Below are 21,958 nucleotides of genomic sequence, written 5' to 3'. Positions count from 1 at the left end.
AAATGAGCTCTCGATTTAGCAAGGACCATCCCTCTACAACCAAAGAAGTCAAAGAAAAATACATGTTAACATAACACCACATGCAGTTTAAGACAATAGCAAGGAAAGGAAAGCATGTTAATTATTTTTAAAAAATCCTAACTCAGAGTCCGATCTAGTAGCCGCCTTTTCAAAAATATTTCTGAATAAGGTGCATATCTTAAAAGGGAATACTGTACGTTAAGATGAAACTGGACTACTGGAGACAATCCCGGAGGAAAATTGAATTTACATATTATTACACAGAATACAAAAGTGAAAAAAAAAGAAGGGAATGCCTCCTAAACAAAGGGGTTATGACTAGCTGTGAGGGCTAAGTCATTTGAACTTTAAATTGGCAAACGGAAGATACCCCGGGCAAACTGGCATGGATGGAAGTTTGAAATAAGAATTTACATTTAAATGTTAAAATTCAAACATGAAACAAATACTGCTCACCTCAGGGGGCCAGAGGTCCCCTCAGACAGAGGAGATGACTACTCTCTTCGCCAGTCAGAAATCAAAGACAATGGACACAAGCTTGGCCCTGGCTAAGTCACCAGGAGCCCAGAAATGAGGGCAATCAAGATATAGCCAATTAGCGCACGGAATTACACTCGGGGCTCTTCTATTTGCGAATAAGAAACTCCGTTATTTTAGTCAATCAGGGCTTCAAAATTTTTGATGAGAAAAGATCTTTACAACTTCTAGAAACTTCCTTTCTGATGCAACAGGAAATCACTAGAACACGTGCGGCTACACCCTGCCACAAAAATTAATACCTTAAATCCAGGTGCCAATTACACAGTTATGTACATAATAAAAATTTTATATGATAACCAAATTAAGACACTAAAAGATTCTTCTTCTTTGTCCACAGTCAATTTTTCAAAGCCAGACAAATGAATATATTTTACAAAACAAATGAACATATTTTACAAAATCAAAATGAAAACGATGATTTGTCCTTCAGCTTACTTGAATGTCTTTTCTTGAGGTTTTCTTCCAAAACACGATTTTCTTGTCACCATGACAATCTCCCCCTATGCAAACTCGAGCATAGCTCGAGGCAAATAAATTTTAATGTAATTTAAGTTAACCGGGGGGGTTTGACCAGATGTCACATCCGACACACAACACCATTGTATTTTCATTCTTGAGAAGAACGTCTATAATTGGTCGAAGAGTTCCCACTTCAGGTGTTGGTGACCATATGCAGCTGCTGACTACGGCCGAACACCAACAACTCCATTCAACATCAGTCCAACCAGATCTGTAGGAACTTCATAACAGTTCGCCCATTTATTGGACTGAAGTGTGACACAGTGTAATATAACTGCCGCCACTTGGAACATCAGGCCACTCCATGTCACATCGGATGACAGTGACCCCACAGTTCAACATGCTCCCCAAACAGGCACGACAGGTTGCACCTTGGGTGGACCCAGTTATAGTAGCTACTGGAACACAAACATTTCTGCAGCAGAAAGAAGAAATTTTGAAAGAAAGCCATCATCCAACGATTCAGATCTTCAAGAAGGGTGAAGTGTTCAGTAGGGTTTTTTTTTTTTTTTTCCTGCTTTTAAACTAACGAATCGGAGACACCCTACCGTTGCCTCGACAGTCTCCATAGGGAGAGCCCCTCCCACACTATTGACTTGGGATACCCCTGCCCCCGGGGCAAGCACTATTAATAAATTTCAAAAGGTGGTGTCAGATTAAAAGAAAAGTCTACCGGAATTTACCCTTGTGCCTGAAAATTTTTACAGATAAAATTCCTAGTTATGAACATGAATGCAAATCTTACATAACCTAACCCTTACATAAAATACATTAAACTTAAAGGAAATAAACACCTAAGAAGGACACCTAGTATTGTCACTAATGACTATTCAAATTTCCGAACTAATAATCAACTCAAATTAAAATATAAGGATGCCCAAAATAAGCTGGCCAGCGGTTTTAAATAAAATTTTTGCTTACAACTACAATTTTCTTATAACTACCTAAATTCCTTATAACTAAAACACAAATAGTTACTACAGGATCAATTCAAAACTAAGGGATCTTGACTTGAGACAAGTGTACATGACTGATCCTCTTTCAGGATTCAAAATTGTGCAGGGACCTCAAAATCTGGGGACTAACTTACTAATGACATGGTCCGCAACACTCCTGACAGGATGCGTCTTAATATAAATCTGGTCACCCACAGACAGATTGTGTGGTCTTCGCCCGTGATTCTAGTTACGTTGAACTTTCGCGTAATAAACTTTCAAATTTTTATGCGCTCGGTGCCAAGTAGCACGATCGTTTCTGGATTTGCGACACCAGGAAGAAGCTATAATCTATCAGCTTCATTGTCCGTATTGTTAATTTAAGCATACAAATATGAAGGATGAATTTTTCCACCTAATCAATACTTTATTTTACAAAATGTTTAGTATTATTTACATTAAAACAGGACCGGTTTTGACCTGTAAATAGGTCATCATCAGCTGTTGGTGAACCTGCTTAATAGCGATTGTACATAATAAAACATTACTAAAAACTAATTAAACAAGAATGTCTTATTCTAATATAATACTAATGTTAAGTAATATGCATATGGTACAATTATAGTGCTTTGACTTGTTGGAGTCCAATTCAAATGTCTATGCTGTTGCCAACATTACGTCGAACAAGATATATGCATATGGTACAATGAAGGGCTTTGACATGGTGGAGTCCCATGAATGCCACATATTCCAAAAATTGTGTAGCTGAGGTTAAAAATAGGGTATAGTTCTTAGAGAATAAAGGGTTACTGAGGTTTTGGTGTCAAGTTCACATATCTATGCAGTATGCCAGCATTATGTCCAACTGTTGTATAGATAGAATTAAGGCGCATTGTCGGGCCGCAATTTTGAGGGGAACGTTGCGTTCAGTAGATTGAGGTTCTGTAGCTTGTTTAACAGGTACTATGTTCATTCTTAGTCTATGTTGTTGCTGATACATGCTAGTTTTCAGGATCCTTGTTGAAGCATCCTTGTTGGGACTCCAACAAGTCAAAGCCCTATAATTGTACCATATGTATATGTCTTAACATTACTATTATATTAGAATAAGGCATTCTTGTTTAATTAGTTTTTAGTAATGTTTTATTATGTACAATCGCTCTTAAGCAGGTTCACTAACAGCTGATGATGATCTATTTACAGTTTGAAACCGGTACTGTTTTAATGTAAATCATACTAAACATTTTGTAAAATAAAGTATTGATTAGGTGGAAAACTCATCCTTCATACTTGTGTTTCAGGAAGAAGATCATTAATGGACCATAGATTAGAAAGTGGAGAATTGGGGGTGAATGCTAGCATTAGTGAAGCAGAAGTTTGCTTATGGCTTTCATGATTGGCAGTATTGAAAGCAAATGACAACCATTTAAGTGATGAATCCCACTTAGAGTCGTCAGCAGAGTGGTAAGCAATAAGAGCAGATCTAAGACTTCAATTGACTCTTTCAGCATAATTTGGTCTCAGATAATAAGGGGTAGTAGTTACATGAACAGCCACGTAAAATGCGAGAACGTATCAACACACACAAGTATGAAATGATTGCGGGTCTGTGACCTCGGGAAAGGACCAGTGTAATCATTGAATAATCTCTCCATAGGATGTGAAGCTTGCTCAGATGACAACAGACCTAGGAGAGTATTAGGAACAGGTTTACTAATATTACAGGTTTTGCAAGATTTGACAAAGGTACGGATTTCACCATCCATGGATATCCAAATAAAATATTTATGGATTTTCTCTCTAGTTTTGAAAACACCGAGATGTCCACCCACAGGGAATTCGTGGAAATATTTAAAAAAGAGCAGGAACTAAGTTGGCTGGAATGACTATTTTGGGGTCCCTCCTACCATGGGCAGGACAACAGAGAACTCCATTCTTAAGAACATAAGGTTTGACATGTTCACCATATTTAATCCTGTCAATAATAGTCTTTAATTAAGCATCATCTTCTTGATGTTTAGCGATATCTTTGAAAAGAAAGGGGAGTTAGTGAGAACTACATTGACAAAGGCAAAAAATTGTTCAGGAGAGGGATCTTGAGGATCAGAACTGCCAGGATAGAACATCCTACTGATACTATCAGCAACAATATTTTCTGTGCCACGAATGTGACGAGCTTCAAATTGAAAAGCTGAGATACGTACCGCCCAGCGCGGAAGATAACATGTTCTTCTTGGCTTGGCCAGTACCCAACTCATCGCCTGATTATCTGTTTCAAGATTAAAAGGGAGATGTTCAAGGTACATCCTAAATCTTTCTAAAGAGAAAACAACAGCTAAGGCTTCTAATTCATAGACTGAATAGTTATGTTCAGCAGGATTTAGACTATGGGAAGTATAAGAAAACGGACAATGTCACTCTTCAAATTCCTGAAGGAGAACACCAGATATATCTGTTGATGAAGTATCGGTTTGAAGAATGAAACGTTTAGATAAATCTGGCATAGCCAGAATAGGAGCGTTACTTAAAGCAGATTTTAGGTCATAGAAAGCTTCAAGTTGGGCATCACCCCACTCAAATTTAGCATCTTTTCTTCTTAAAGCATTTAATAGAGCTGCTCTTTCTTCAAAATTGGGGATGAATTTGCAAAAGAAATTAACCATACCAATGAACCTAGCTACAGCTTTGAGATCATTGGGAGTAGGAATATTTTGAATGGCTGCAGTACGATATTGATCAATAGAGACACCTTTCTCAGACACAATATGCCGTAAGAAGGACATCTGGGGTTGTGCAAAAGTAACCTTGTTAGCCTTAAGGGTTATCCTTGCTTTATGCAGTCTTTCAAGGACTTCATTGAGATGGACAAGGTGCTCTTCAAATGTTTCACTAAAAATTACTAAATGATCCAGGTAATTGTATACAAATTTGAATTTAATGTCTGACAAAACATTATCTAGTAACAGAGTAAGGACAGTAGCGCCTGTACGTTATACGAATTGGATGCGTTCAAATTCATACAGGTTCCAATCAGTGGCAAAAGCCGTAAAGTGCTTGGATTCCTCAGCAAGAGGTATCTGGTAATATGCCTGATTCAGATCAAAGGTGGTAAAAAGTTTGCCATTAGCAAACCAAGAGGAACAAGAGTGCAAATCAGGAAGGGGAACAGAATGACGTACAACTTTCTTGTTCAGCATCCGATAATCAGTGACAGGCCTGAAACTACTGTGGTTTAGGGCAAGAAATATGGGAGAAGAATAAGAAGATTTAGAAGGACGTATTACACCATCAGCAAGCATTTGATTGATAATAGCCTTAATGGCTTTATTTTTGGAGGCAACAACCGATACGGAGGAGAACGAAGAGTTGTTAGTGACTTCAATTTTGTACTCCAAAACACTGGTTACACCTAACTTGTCAGTAAATACATCAGGAAATTTATTGCAAAGATTCTTAAGTTTGTTGGCCTGATCATCAGGCAAATAATAAAAATCAAAAGCTTTGGGTTCACCCATGTCTTCAGAAACAGCATTGACATGACAAGGAAGAATAGGGGAGCGATTACTCAACTTAAATGTTCTAACGGAAAATTTGAAATCGAAATCATTGAACTGATGGTCCAAAATCATACCAGTTTTGGCAATAAAATTTGCACCCAGAATGAAAGGGGGAGATATCTTTTGCAACAAGCACGGGCATTTTCCACATGAAATCATGGATTCTTATCTTGACATCCAGACATTTAAAGAGTTAGAGTTAACCATTTGGCAGGTTAAAGATGCAGGTTTCAATGGAGGAAACCTGCAAACAGTTTTCATTGAGTTATACCAGTTCTCACTCATCAATCTGATGTTACTTCCAGAATCTACCAATGCACAGATAGGTTCATTATTCACCTCTAAGCATATGTAAGGTAATTTACAAGGAGGGATAGCAGAAATGCCATAAGATTGTAGGAAATTGAGACTGGATTCAGACTGAGACCTGTTATCAGCCACAGAATTGTGTGAATCATCATTTAACCTACAGTTATAACAGACAAAACATGAAGCTACACTTTGAGGTTTGCCGGTACCGGGTGAGTTGGCCATGTGGTTAGGGGTGCGCGACTGTGAGCTTGCATCCAGGAGATAGTGGGTTCGAACGCCACTGTCAGCAGCCCTGAAGATGGTTTTCCGTGGTTTCCCATTTTCACACCAGGCAAATGCTGGGGCTGTATCTTAATTAAGGCCACGGCCGCTTCCTTCCCACTCCTTGGCCTTTCCTGTCTCATTGTCACCGTAAGACCTATCTGTTGATATAGATGTTGATTCCCATAGGGAATCTGAAATATTTGTTCCGAATGAGCAAATTTATAATACCAATATAAATGGTCCGCCATTGGACATTATAAATTCTCCAGCCAACCCACTCCCGGCCGCCAGCGCCCCGCCCTCGTGTGCCAGGCCGGGCCCACCAGTTGGCACCCAGCACACCTACCAAGACGCTGGTTAGTGCATACCGTGGAGGCCACTGCATAAGCTAATTGTAGCCACCGGCAGTGCCAATGCACTATGAGACACTTTGTCCCATTATCAAAAATTGATGCCTGCTTGGCCATCAGATGATATAGATGTTGATTCCCATAGGGAATCTGAAATATTTGTTCCGAATGAGCAAATTTATAATACCAATATAAATGGTCCGCCATTGGACATTATAAATTCTCCAGCCAACCCACTCCCGGCCGCCAGCGCCCCGCCCTCATGTGCCAGGCCGGGCCCACCAGTTGGAACCCAGCACACCTACCAAGACGCTGGTTAGTGCTACAATTAGCTTATGCAGTGGCCTCCACGGTATGCACTAACCAGCGTCTTGGTAGGTGTGCTGGGTTCCAACTGGTGGGCCCGGCCTGGCACACGAGGGCGGGGCGCTGGCGGCCGGGAGTGGGTTGGCTGGAGAATTTATAATGTCCAATGGCGGACCATTTATATTGGTATTATAAATTTGCTCATTCGGAACAAATATTTCAGATTCCCTATGGGAATCAACATCTATATCATCTGATGGCCAAGCAGGCATCAATTTTTGATAATGGGACAAAGTGTCTCATAGTGCATTGGCACTGCCGGTGGCTACAATTAGCTTATGCAGTGGCCTCCACGGTATGCACTAACCAGCGTCTTGGTAGGTGTGCTGGGTGCCAACTGGTGGGCCCGGCCTGGCACACGAGGGCGGGGCGCTGGCGGCCGGGAGTGGGTTGGCTGGAGAATTTATAATGTCCAATGGCGGACCATTTATATTGGTATTAGACCTATCTGTGTCGGTGTGACGTAAAGCAGATTGTAAAAAAAAAAAATAGGTGGTTAGTCATATAGAATTACTATTACCAGAATTCCCAGACCTGGAAGAATTGTGAGGGTACTGTCTAGAGAAATGCCTATTCTGCCTACGGTATCGACAAGAATTATTGGTGGAAGAAACTCTACCCACACCAGATTTCGAATTGCCTAAGAGCTCAGTCTTAGGACAATTCCTCTGGAAATTTTCAGTAGGACCACCCACATCAGACTTTGAATTGCCTAAGGGCCTAGTCAGGACAATTCCACTGGAAATGCTCAGTGGATTGACAATTAAAACATGCACAAGAATTACGTGGTTTTTAAAGAAAGAGAAGGAGCAGTTTTAGTAACCAATGGAAAAGACATACTCATCGGAGGGGAGAGCTAACGCAACATGTAGCTGGTCAGCATATCTAATACCTTCGGCAGAAACAGTGATAGCTTCCAACTGAGCAAAAGTAGCTGGTCGCGGTGAAAGAGCAAGATACGACCAATAATTAGGGGCAAGACCCTCAACAATGCTGGCAACCATTTGAGACTCAGAATAGTTTAGCATAAAAATTCTAGCATAGAACTTAATATCCTGAATATACTCGGACAACAATTCATTCAAATGCTGCACTCTGAAATAATGTTTTTGCATAAATGAAGACAAGGCACGTGAATGAATAAAGAATTCAAGTACAAGTCCATGAAACTGATCCACTGTCCATCTTTCAGAAATGGCCCTAATGATATGCTCAGAAAGAGCTCCAGATACATTGTGAAGTGATCGCTACGTAAATTGTACACAATAGCCTGATCTTTAAATTCAATTAAAAATCGAAGGAAAGAAATAACCTCATCAATAGAGTTAGCAGTGACCTTTCACACACCCTTAAATACAGTAGTTAATGGATGAGGTAAATTGGAAAAAACTCTGGGAGAAAGCATGTGAGGTACCTGGGAAGGACTAGAGTGGTCCTGAGAAGGAATTACAGCAGCATAGTAACCTTGATTCAAGTGCCCTTGAGAAAAGGATGGAGTACTGTAAGTGAGGTTAGGACTAGCATTAGACTGCAATGAAACAGGTGCAGATATTCTCATCTGTGAAATATTCTCATAAATTTGAAAAACCACCAAACCATTTGATACAGGTGGCACTTGGATATGGGGATATTTTTGCATTATTGCATGAGAAACAGTTTGTGTAGCAACAGTAGGCTGACACAAAGGCACAATAGAATTACCAGGTGCCATAGGAAAATTAAAAGGCATACCAACATGTGTAGAAGATCCATTACCTGCATTACTTACAGGCACTAAAGCACTTGTAAAGAGAGCAGAAGAAGATCCCAGGGAAACATTATCACTAGTGATTACAGTGCAAGTTTGAGACTCAGTAGATACAGAAATGATTTCATTTTCACGCGATTCCGAAGGGTAGACACTTGAACTTTAGAACTGGAATTAGGCAACTAATTCCCTTCAAGCAAGCCTACGGCTTTATCAAATATCTGAGAAAACTGCGTTAATAAGGATTCACACTCCTGTCGCTCATTTACTGGTAAATTGAGAGACAATAAACCATGAATCCGATTTACGTAATGCTGCAGTTGGGCTTTCACACACGTTAATTGACCATGAGAGGGCTCAGAAGAACAGAAGGACAAAAGGATGGTGTTAAATTCTGACAATTTGTCTCTAACGACTGCCAAAGATGCGTATAACTCGTCTGTCATTAACGCAGGAATAGTTACCGGTAAATCAAGAGATTGTTTCAACAGACTCATCTAACATTTTCTGCCGAATTTATTTACGAATACAAAGTTCGTAAATTAATTCTTCCTTTCTCAAATGGAAGGGATTAGGGATAACACGAGGCATGTTGACAACAAGAAACATCAATACGAGATAATTCTTTAGGTTATTTTAGGTTAGCTAAGACACTTACCGTTAATATCCCTTTCATCAGCAACCACACTCTGCTACCATTACGTAACCTTTCCAGGTTACACAGCATCAAAGTAGTAGTAGTAATAATAATAATAATAATAATAATAATAATAATAATAATAATAATAATAAACATAATAAAATTTAGATCGCACAAAATAAATGAAACATACTCACCAAGTTAACACTTCGAAAACAACGTAGAGATATAAATAACAGTTTAACCAACATGACAACTAAAAGAAAGGAAAAGGGAAGCAGTTGGGAACCCTGCCATATCCGTGAGAAGGTAGTGCATTGCAGAGAAAATGAAATTAACGGTGATCCCAATTGAACACTACATTTACTGAATTTAAAAATGGAAAATGCCATTGCAAAACAAGGCCAATGATGGAATACAAATAAAGTTAACATAGTAAATAAACAAATTTTAAGAAATCAATAGTGTCAATAGTACAAGCTTCAGCTTTATGGCATCGACTTAAAAACAATGTAAAGAAAATTTTAACAGTCATAATTTGAAGTCATGACAAGGTAGTTTTGTAAGGTAGTTGCAGACAATACCAACTTAAAATTACATATAAGAAAATGAGCTCTCAATTTAGCAAGGACCATCCCTCTACAACCAAAGAAGTCAAAGAAAAATACATGTTAACATAACACCACATGCAGGTTAAGACAATAGTAAGGGAAAAAAGCATGTTAATTATTTTTAAAAATCCTAACTCAGAGCCTTTTCAAAAATACTTCTGAATAAGGTGCATATCTTAAAAGGGAATACTGTACGTTAAGATGAAACTGGACTGCTGGAGACAATCCTGGAGGAAAATTAAATTTACATATTTATTACACAGAATACAAAAGTCAAGAAAAGTGGAATGCCTCCTAAAGAAAGGGATTATGACTAGCTGTGAGGACTAAGTCATTTGAACATCAAATTGGCGAATGGAAGAAACCCCGGGCAAACTGGCACGGAAGGAAGTTTAAAATAAGAATTTACATTTAAATGTTAAAATTCAAAACATGAATTTAATAGTGCTCACCTCGGAGAGCCATAGGTCCCATCGGACAGAGGAGATGACAATTCCCTTCGCCAGTCAAAAATCAAAGACGACTGTTAGGACAGAAACAAAACTACCTGTTTTATTCTTCCACTAGATATTTATTGACACTTGTTTTACATGTCTTCTCGATTTCTAACATCCTCCCATCTTTTGATTCTAACAACTTATAGAACCAAAACATACACAACATATCTAAGTTATCTGCTACTTTGCAGGCCCCTTTAGTCCAACAGTCTGCGAGGGACCTTTATTCTCCTTCCATTGCGTTGTATACTCCCCTTTTTTGACTAAAGGCTGACTTGGAACACTCTTCTCCTCCATCAGTACTTCAGCAGGCTTCATTATCTGCAAGGGAGACCAACGCTGCTAACAAAACAAGATAAGACACTCTCACGGCATTTGATTTAACAACACTCTACCCGTCGATATTTCCTACAACATCTGGAAAACTACTAATATATGTGAAAATCAACATAACTATCGAACACAGATAAATCTCGAACTTATACTCCATTCCAGTGATTACGTCAGAGTGTATCTTAAATCAATTCAACCCAACGAAGGAACACCAATTGCTTCTTTTCAACTTATATTTAACAGTTGGAATATATAATTTAAAACAAAATTCATCCTTTGATCTACTTAGCAGCGATCGCGGCAAATATTTTTGACTTCCAGTAAGAAGAGGATACATTTCAATTCCAGATACATGCCGATTTTAAAAACTTCTTATCATTACAAATAATTTTTTAGACAATATTGTAAAATATACTACAATAATTTTATCATGTGCTCGTATTTCCCATGTCAAATTTCTTAACTACTGTATCATAGAAGTTTTTTATTTTTATATATCACAACATATCTCATCTCAATTTTTCATAAACAATAATGTAATCTTATTTTAAAAAATTGTTTGTTTTAAGATTAACCAATGTGCTGATGAGGCCCAATAAGAAGGGCGAAACATGTCCACAACTTTTCAACCTTTTATGATTATTTAACCACAAAACGTGGTACTGTAGGTATTGAATAGGTGAACAATAAATGTATACTTTGTAAATTGAATGTGAAGAACTATATCACCAACTCTTAACTCTCGTTCCTTCTGCTTTCTTTGACGTCTTGGGATCAGCTGACTTAGATATTCTGATCTGAACATCTTCTCTCAGTCTTTGTACGTATCAATACCTCTTATTGAGATCTACGTGATCCAGGTGGTCACGGTCAAGTACACCTACTTCTGGTATGTCCTGGAGAAACATTGCAGGTGTCAGTGGTATAGGGTCATCGGGATCTTCAGAAATATATGTCAAAGGTCTTGAGTTAATTGTTGCCTCACAATCACACAATACTGAAGACATCTCTTCATAATGTAAGGATGCAGATCCCAAGACTCGTCTTAACAGTCCCACCATGCTGCTGTGGGCGGATTGAATTTCCACTGAATTCTCCTGGTCGAAGCTTCTACCTCTATTTTTCTCCAATCAATGCAATGATACTTATTGTTAGCTCCAACAAAATTGGTTCCACTGTCACTATAGATGACCTTAGGTCTTCCACGTCTTGCTATGAATCTTCTAAGAGCATCTAAAAAACCCTTCATTGACAAAGATGCTGTCAGTTCAAGGTGGATAGCCCTATACACTGCACAAGTAAAGAGCACTATCCAACACTTACTACCATCTCTCAACCTGAGTGTGTCAGTTAAGTCTACACCCATAACATCAAATGTGTTGGTGTCTCCACCCGGTCTTCAGGTAACGGTGCCGGAGATCCATGCATTCTGTTAACCACATGGCGTTTACATCTTACACATCTTGATAGTACCTTCTGCACAGCCTTTCTTCCCTACATGATCCAAAATGTTTCCCTGAGAGTTGTGAGCACATTTAATCCAGCATGATTAGTCCTCAGGTATTGGTATTCGATTATACGTTCAACCAGCTTGTGATCATTTGGAAGAAGCATTGGAAATATGTTATCTTCATCTTGACGCCTTATCACCTGTGTCTTCAAACGGAGAACCCCCTCTGCATCTTCTAGAACGTGAAATATATTCAAAGGCAATTCCTTCGTATATCTGAAACGTTCTTGTTGGATGATCTCTACTAAATTCCTTTCTGCAGCATCCATTTCTCTGGCAGACAACTCTCCAGTAATAGCCTTCTTCCTTGTGTTGTTAATGAATTGCTGCATCCATGCTACCATTCGAAGGATCTTGCTGTATGTAGAAAAATAGCTCAAGTACCATGCCTCTTTTTGACAGGAGGTAACCAGCTATAAAACATCTTCCTTTTTTCTCTCTCTTAGTTTACCTCTTCTTGATTTACGACAGACTGGGACTTTGGCCATTCTTCTTCAGAAAATTTGAGCCAGTTTGGACCCTTCCACCACCGCAACTCTAGGAGCTTTATTGTATTACAGCCTCTGGAAGGTAGATCGGCAGGGTTTTCTTGTTACATGTTATAATATAAGTATTGAATAGATGGAACAAATTAAAACACCTTTATTATTATTGAACTGTAGGGTTTTCTTGTCCGGGGATGTGTTTCCAGTCCCTGGGATTGGAGTTGGTTCGGATTTCTTTCACCCTGTTCCCAACAAATGTTCCCCAGTGACCTTCTCTAGTGATCCAGTGCAATGCAGTGGTTGAATCTGTCCAGTAATATTCTCTCATGTCTGTTATATTTAACCCTTTCTTTACTTGAATGGCTAGGCGTACTCCTATTAAGCAAGCCAACAATTCCAACCTAGGAATAGTTGTACTTTTGAGTGGAGCAACCCTCGATTTTGCTTGTAGCAAACTTACAGTTACTTGTTGTGCAATTTCGCCTTTCAGAAATACAGCCGTTGCATAGGATAATTTTGATGCATCACAAAAGATGTGCAAGGAACAGGAGTCAGCATTTGTCAGTGAAGTCCATTTAGGTATCCGAGCATCATTCAAAATAAGTAGTTCTTCAACCCATTTCAGAAATTCTGACTTCAGTTCTTCTGGTAGCTCAGATTCTCAACTCAACTTGGCCTTCCAGCTTTTTTGCAGGAGTAGTTTAGGGAAGAGAGTAACGTGAGAACTGAATTTGATTGGATCGAATACTCTATGTGCCATTGACAAAACAGATCTCCTAGTTATTACTCCTTCAGGCTTACTCACTCCATCAGTATTGCAGAACAGTTTATCTTCATTCTTGTCCCACGAGAGTCCGAGGACTTGTGCCGGTCTTGAGTCTTCTTTCAGGAAGTGTTCTCTCAACCTTTCAGCTCAAATCTACCTTCAGCCATGATCCCAGTGGCTTGTTCCACAAATGTCTTCAGTTCCTCTACTGAATCAACTGACGTGACGCAGTTGTCTACATAAAATTAATCACTCAGTTTCTCTGCCACCTCTCTCTGAGATGGTTTACATTGATCCAAATGGTGCTGTATGACAGCCCCCAGAATAAATGGGCTGCAGTTCACCCCAAAAACCACTCTACAATGTCTCATATCCCTCATCTTCTTCTCCTCCTCGAGATTCTCCCACCAAAGGAACCTCAGAAAATCCCTATCCTGATCGTGAACAGAAATCTGAAGAAAAGCTTTCTTAATATCAGAGATCACGCCAATCCTCCCTCGATGGAACTTTAGAAGGACTGAGGGGATTAGATCTAATAGATTCCACCCTTTAGCCTGACAGTCATTTAATGAAACACTTCCATCACCTTACAAGAAGCATCAAACTCTGGTCTTATACTTGTTGTTGAGTTCTCTTTGAACACCCCGTGATGAGGTAGATAATGTCCAGGTCCTTGTACTTCATCTTCTGGAATGATTTGTGTTACTCCTTCCATTAGCCACATTTGTAACATCTCATCATAGCACTCAAGTTTCCCAATAGCACAGAGTTTTGATGTCGTTGAGATCAATCTATTCTCTGCTATCCCTCGATTATCTGGTATCTCTTCAACGTTATTTATCCAAGGGAACTTCACTTCATATCTTCCTCCAGGATCTCTTTTCACAGTTTCCTTGAAATGGTTTTGCACGGCGTTTTCTACTTCTTCCTTTATTCGACTTTCACAGGGGTCTGTGATACCCAAGACATCCAAATTCCAAAGATCCGCTAATTGATAGGTGTGGGTTAGAAGCGTAGTTAGCATAGCGGCATGGGTCATAGACTCAGTTTAGGTAATAAACTTGCCCATTACAACCCATCCCAGTCTCATTTCCACGGCAGTAAGACCACACTGCAGTTCCTTTATGGTGCCAGTGTACAGTTTTCCTAATGCATGTGCTCTTAATAGTACTTTAACAGGTGGCTGTCCAACTCCCAGATCAGTAAGATGAATCCCTTTCGCCTTTAGTTCTTTAAGCCAGGAACCACCTTTAGGGCAAGTGATGTCACCACATATTAGGGGCTGATCCAACATCTGGACCTCACATGAAAAGTCTCCTGTCAAACTCATCAATCTAATGTTGTAGCGCTTGTGTTTTATTTCTTTCGTCGAACCCCAAAACAGTGCGTCTATCACTGTTTCAGAGTCAAGAGCTGTACATCCCATTTCCTCCACAGTTCTCGTGAATATATATGGGATCTTTGAGAACCAATGTCAATGAGTGCTCTTACAATGCACAATTTTCCATTGTCTCAAGGTTCACTAGGAAGGTCTGAAGAACTACTTCTGAACTCGACTGATTTGAGACCGAAACATTCAGCACTTTCTCTCCTATCTCTTCTGATGCTCGCTTCTGCTTGGTCTCCAGTTGAGGGCATACAATCGTATGATGCATCTTGCAACATACAATGCAACTTACTTTGTGTTTACAGTCCTTTGCTCGATGCCCTAACTTCAAGCAGACGAAACATCCTTTCTTCTTTCTCAAGATATCTCGCTTTTCCTCCAGCGATAATCTCTGTGTCTGGAAGCACTCCTTACTTTTATGAGACTTGTCACAAAATATAGAGACAACTCTAGTGTTCTTGTGTTCACAGGAGAGTAGATCCACTGCAGTTGCTGGGGCTTCATCAAGGGGCTTCTCTTTTCTTCTGCTTCTTTGGACCTTGTCTTCACTTAATTTAAATCCAGCACTTTCCAGCAAGATTCTTTCTCCATTTTCTATTTCCTTCCTCAGAAATATCATCAAATGTTTTAACCGATCTTCATAGACTTGACTTCCATCATCCTCACGAATTGTTGACTGATTTCGTAACCAGATCTTCAGAATATCTTCTGGTATGGAGGATTCTACAAGTGAAAATAGCATGGCCGCATACTTGTCCGATGAAATGCCAATAGATTCTAGCGCACGCAGGTGAGCTTCTAAGTTGTTATACAGCTGAGATAGGTCGCGGGCGTTCTTGTTTTCTCCACCAGCAGCCTTCTTAATTACTAACGACAGCAGCTCCCTTACATAATATTCTGTTAAAAGTTCCTCTCTACCAAATTTATTTTGCAGACTTTCAATAGCTTTCTCATAGTTTTCTGCCGTGGCAGGGAAACTATCCACAATCTCTCATGCTCTTGAGCCCTCGACAGTTGCCTGAATCAGATACTGGAACTTGTCTTCATTTTCCATCCCATCGACCTCATGTATTCTCTTAAACTGGCTCCAAAAGCTTAGAAAGTCCTTAATCCCACTGCTAAATATCTTTAATTCTATTTTCGGGAGCCTTAATTTTCTCCTATCTGCAGTTGGTGATAAAGCATTTGATTGCACCACACTACAAATTGCACCTGATTAGTCGAAGTAAAATTCTCCATCTTCACTCTTGCATGGTCCACCTTTTCTCTATATTCTTCAGCAGTTAAATACTTGGCCTCAAAGTTGGCATTTTCATCCTCTAGCATCAACGAAGTGACGTTGTCATCTAGGTTTTGTAGGTCAGCCGCTAACCTCTCAACCGTCATAAACTTCGTTTTCACAACTTCTCTATCAGGATTTTCACTGTCTATCTCTTCAATAAACTTGTCGTAAGTCTTGGTGAAAATTGTTCTTACTGCCTTGCATTTTTTCACGGCTGTTAACATCTTGCAGCTTTCACTTCATTATGATAATAATGCAAGGATATTTAGACTTACCTATATCGGCTGATGATCATGTCGGCGTCACCAATAAATGTTAGTACAGAAACAAAACTACCAGTCTTATTCTTCCACTAGATATTTATTGACACTTGTTTTACATGTCTTCTCAATTTCTTTTAGTAAAACAATAGCCCATGGATTTGGATATAAAACCTTAGAGTTCCCAGATCCATAGAATAAACACAGCCTGTCATCTAACATCCTAACAAAGACTGATACAAGCTTGGCCCTGGCCAGGTTGCCAGGAGTCCGGAAATGGGGCAATCAAGATATAGCCAATTAGTGCACGGAATTATACTCGAGGCTCTTATATTCACCAATAAGAAACTCCATTATTTTAGCCAATCAGGGCTATGAAATTTTTGATGAGAAAAGATCTTTTCAACTTCCAGAAACTTCCTTTCTGATGCAACAGGAACTGGGCGACAGCCCTAATTGCAGATCAGTGGTGATTGATTGACTTCTTGGTAGAGCAGTGGCATCCAGAACTCTTTATGGTGTGTAAGTCAGTACAGGAGAATACATGTGCATAAGCGCTGTGAAATAGAAGCAGCAGTTGAGGGGGGAAAAGAGAATGCTGAGGAGGGAGTTGGTGTGAGTGAGACAGACTGTTCTGGTGACAGAGGTGAAGGTGTACACACTCTACTGATGGACATAGGCTAAGTGTTCGCTTTTGTCAATCTGTCATAAGTCCACTCGCTCTTGATGTGGGAAGGGTCAAGGTATTATTCAATAAATTTATAGTTACTTTTTAATATGAATTATTCTTTTCAGTATTTAAACTAAATAAACTGAGGTTGCGAGCAGGCATTTCAGATTATAATTTGAGAAGTTGTTTATGACTGTAACATGTTCATTTGCACCTGATTTTAAGACAATTGTTTGCTCATGGAAACAAGACTAATTAAAGGGAAAACAGCAATTTATATTTTGTGCATTTACAAACATATTATGCTGGTTTTATTGTTGTGTGAAAGTAGATGTATGTTTGTCAATTTAAAAAACATTATATTTAGTCAATTAGTCCATTTTTTTATGTTATATAGCACAAAGATATCTTTCTCCTCTAATAATAATGTTATTGTTTTTATGTCCTACTAACTATGTTTAATGGTTTTCGGAGATGCCAAGGTGCTGGAATGTTGTCTCACAGGAGTTCTTTTATGTGCCAGTAAATCTACCAACACGAGGCTGATATATTTGAGCACCTTCAAATACCACCGGATTGAGCCAGGATCAAACCTGCCAAGTTGGGGTCAGAAGGTCAGTGCCTCAACCGTCTGAGCCACTCTGCCTTGCTCTTTCTCCTTTGGTACAAAAAGAAGAAAAGGAACTGTTAGGAGTTTAGTGTGTCAAACAGTTAAAAATTACCACCACCATAATTTTGACATAAAATTATTTATTCTTTCATAGCCCCTCCCTTCATATGACATGCAGTTTGATTAGTAATTGAAAAGCTTAATATTGCTTTCCTAAATTCTATTCTATTTGCAATTTGTTCTGTTTTAATGTTGAGTAGTTCCAAATCTTCTTTGGCTATACTTTTTAAATGTTAAATTGTGACTTGCTATAACAACCTTCAGCAGGGCATAACCCATGAAGTATGCCACAATCCTGAGCTGGCCTGTGGTGGGTATATATGTGCAATAGGCCATCCACTTGTTCTTGACATGAGTAGTTTTCTTGTTGTTGTTGTTTTTTTTGTTTTTTGTTTTGCTAGGGGCTTTACGTCGCACCAACACAGAAAGGTCTTTTGGCGACGATGGAATGGGAAAGGCCTAGGAGTTGGAAGGAAGCGGCCGTGGCCTTAATTAAGGTACAGCCCCAGCATTTGCCTGGTGTGAAAATGCGAAACCATGGAAAACCATCTTCAGGGCTGCCGACAGTGGGATTCGAACCCACTATCTGCCGGATGTAAGCTCACAGCTGAGCATCTCTAACCACACGGCCAACTCGCCCGGTGACATGGGTAAAAGAGGCAATTTATCCAAGTTGCAAAATGCAAGAAGAGATGATTATCAGCTTTTGGGCTTAGAGTGGCAGTATTTCAGAAACAGTATAGTTTGTGAACAGATCGTGTGCTGCTATGGTAAGAAGATATTGTGAGGGCACAAAAGGTATCATTGTGAAAACCCAACATGGAGACTGTGGAAGACCTCATGCCACCCATGTAAGAGGTGAACATAAGCCATGAAAGTGCGTGAAGTCCAGCCAAGATACCATAGTGGAGCAGCTCATGGTTAAAATGAATCAGTAGGCTATCAAACTCGTGTCTAAAATGAATGTTCAGTGAACCCTACACATACTGAGCTCTGAAACAAACAGATGATTACTGCACCTGGACTAATGGAGGTGCACCAGCAGAAAATACTTCAGTTTGCTTGGCAGTGTCAGTATTGGACCTCTGCTAATTGATGAAGGGTTTCCTTTTCTGGTAAGTCCTGCTTTCTGCTTCATTGAGCAAATGAACCTTTGTGTGTCAGGTGATAAATGGGAGAATAAACACCCTGTAACAATTGATAGAAGAACATAAGCTGTTGGCGGAAGGGTTATTGTCCGGAGAATGTTTGTACGAGTACGTCATTCTCAGGGACCACTCATTTATGTAGAAGGCACCCATGATTGATCTGGTTATGAATCCATTATTGAAGAGCATATATAAGCATACCTGCTGAATGTCTTCCCTGAGGCAGATGGGATCTTGCAATAAGCCTGTGTGATATGTCACATCGCTAGAAATGGTTGACAATGGTTGGAAGAGCACGACCGTGTCCTCTTGATTTCCTGGGCTTGGACCCAATTGAGCGTCTTTGAGTCTACCTCATTGTGTTTGCTCTATGGTCCTCAACCACACATACTCCAGCAGTTGTGGGATGCACTGCCTGGAAGCATGGCTCCACATCACATACCTCCAACAGCCTACCACCACGTTATTGAATCATTCCCAGCCAGTCTAGCTGCTGTCTGCTCATGGCAGTTGCTCTAGTAGTCATAATAATGTGACTCGGCTGTGATAATGAACTGTCAGTCTATGTCAACTAATATAACAAAAACAGCTACCACTCTTCTTAATAATTAGCTTGGAAGGTTGTTATGAAATTTCAAAAGCACATTTCTGAAAACATACGTGCAATAAGTACAATACCACAGAAGTGAATGCTGCACTCATCTAGTGAGTCATGCAGATTAAAAGTCCTCAATATGAGATGGGCCTCAGGCCTTGAAGGAAACAGATGTCTCTGCCAGTTACAGCGTTACAGGAGATTGCCATCATAGCCTTAAGGGGCTCACTGATAATTCTAAGAAATCACTGTTACAATTAGGTTACCTTCAACATTTATCAAGTACAGTATACCTATTTATCTTCTAAAAATAAATGTAAATATATACTTTGTCGCAAGGCAGCCTCTGCATGAGAGGAAGTATTTCATAAAATAAAATAAAGAGTAACACTTAATTCAACAGACATCCCAGTCCAGTGGAATAGAGTAGAATTGTATCGGTCAGGCAGTGCTAAAGAAACTAAGACCAAACTCTTGGCTAGATAACTTAATGGTTGTTTACACCAAAACTTTGAAAATATAGAGCCTGTCCAACAATTTATAATGTCTGTCTGTTAGGTCATCAGCCCAGAGGCTGGTTGGATCCTCAAATAGCACCACTAAAGGTTATGCGGTTATAAGGAAACCGCAAAAACCAATGGCAGCACCAAAATGAGGCGTACTAGGCAAGACGAAGAGCGAGGTAGTTTGCCATTGCTTTCCTCACTGGGTCAGAAAGTGCTATTGCAGCACGACTGACCCTATGAGCAACACCTTTCATAACACGCAGATGCACTAGTCGTGCTCTGAATGCCATTACTCAGCACCACCCATACCCCAGCAGCTTCCATACTGTCACAGCCGTGGATGAGACTGGGACTTCGGTGAAAGCTACACTTTACTCTGGCCTGTGCCAAGAGATGGATACAAAAGTACTGTATCCATCAAGAAATGGCAGCAGGCAAAATTTATAATACTATATTTTAATTTAAGATTAATCATAATGTTTTAAACATTATTTCTTAATGTATTTTGCTTATAAAGTTTGTTTTATTACAGTAATTTGCAGTATGTCAAATTATTAAAAAGACAAACAAGTCAGCCAAATTCCATGGTGCTAAAACCCGGATGTGTCTTGGCCTATCAAGCAACAGATGCTTAGCCCAAAGACCCATGTATATTACAAAGTGTTGCATGGTCAGCGTGACGAATCCTCTCTGCTGTTATTCATTTCGTTCTAGACTGCAGCTGCTATCTTGCAGTCAGATAGCTCCTCAAATGTTCTCACGTAGGCTGACTGGACCTTGAATGTGACCTTGGATAAAGGGAAAACTCCATGACATGGTTGGGAATTGAACCCAGAACCTCCGGTAAAGAGGCAGGCTTACTACCCTTAAACAGTGAGGCCAACTCTAATTATTTAAACATGGAAAAATAATTATAAGAATACACAGCGCATCTGCATGATTGTCTGCTATGATATGAAACATTAGATCTAGTTCTTGATCTAATAGGTGTATTTTTTTACTTCACAACACAATAATTTTTTTACTTTTGAAAAAAAATTATATCATTAAATTATTAAAAACTATAATACCATTAAACTGAGTATACCTAAAAATAATCTGTAATGGCTTTTAGCTTTTATATGTCCAGTGATATTTTGAAAGCGACATCTGGCCATATCCTCATGAACGTAACATCTAATCTGGCCATATCCTCGTGAACGTAACATCTATAGCAGATGATTCTTTGCTGTTCAACATATTCCACGCTTACAGCCATGTGAAACTGGAAGCAACATTATTCACTGGGTCGAGCAGTTAATCCAACGTCCGGTGAAGAGAGCGTTCATTGTAATACATATTATGCAAATAGGAGAAGCATAGCTACATGATAGGTAAGAAAGCTTTGATAGAAGATGCATGCAAGAGAGTGGCCCACATTTAAGCCTGGGAGCCCATCAAACCTTAAAAACATTAAATCACTACCCATCAGGTATTCAACAACAGGGAAACCTATTTACTCTCTCCTCCATTGATGAAGGGTATACCAAATGTTTTGAATCAGCGTGATTTCTAAAGTGTGTTTTATCAGTGTTTCTTCTTACCTGATATGTATATTCGGGCAATAGTGAGGGACTGATTTTACATTTGTACATATTTATGACATACGTTACTTAAAATAGCATAAGTCATATTTTTCTGCATTGACTATGTTAACATTAAAGTTTGCTGAGAAATATCAGCCAGTCAAATGATCTGATAATAATAACCATGATGTAATCTCCTAGGCTGAGTGGCTCAGATGGCAGAAGTGCTGGCCTTCTAAGCCCTAGTTGGTGGATTTGATCCTGGTTCAGTCTGGTTGTATCTGAAGGTGCTCAAATAAACCAGACTTTAATGGTTGATATACCAGTACAAAGAGAACTCCTGTGAGACAAAATTCCAGCACCTCTCCTTCTCCAAAAAGCATAAAAGTGGTTAGTGGGGCATAACATTGTTATTCATTATT

The 21,958-nt window shown here is 39.4% G+C and overlaps 1 protein-coding gene across 4 annotated transcripts in view; it reads left to right on the top strand.

Moving 5' to 3' along the window:
* Nucleotides 1-21,958, top strand: part of GrlHz (Gustatory receptor-like Holozoa) — a 227,476-nt gene that overhangs the window by 13,264 nt on the left and 192,254 nt on the right. The gene's annotated exons all lie outside the window — the stretch shown is intronic.

Source organism: Anabrus simplex, chromosome 7 (genome assembly GCF_040414725.1).
Source record: "Anabrus simplex isolate iqAnaSimp1 chromosome 7, ASM4041472v1, whole genome shotgun sequence".
Classification (NCBI taxonomy): domain Eukaryota; kingdom Metazoa; phylum Arthropoda; class Insecta; order Orthoptera; family Tettigoniidae; genus Anabrus; species Anabrus simplex.
The sequence above is the reverse complement of the archived record's forward strand: the minus strand, read 5'-3'. Positions and strand labels throughout refer to the sequence as shown.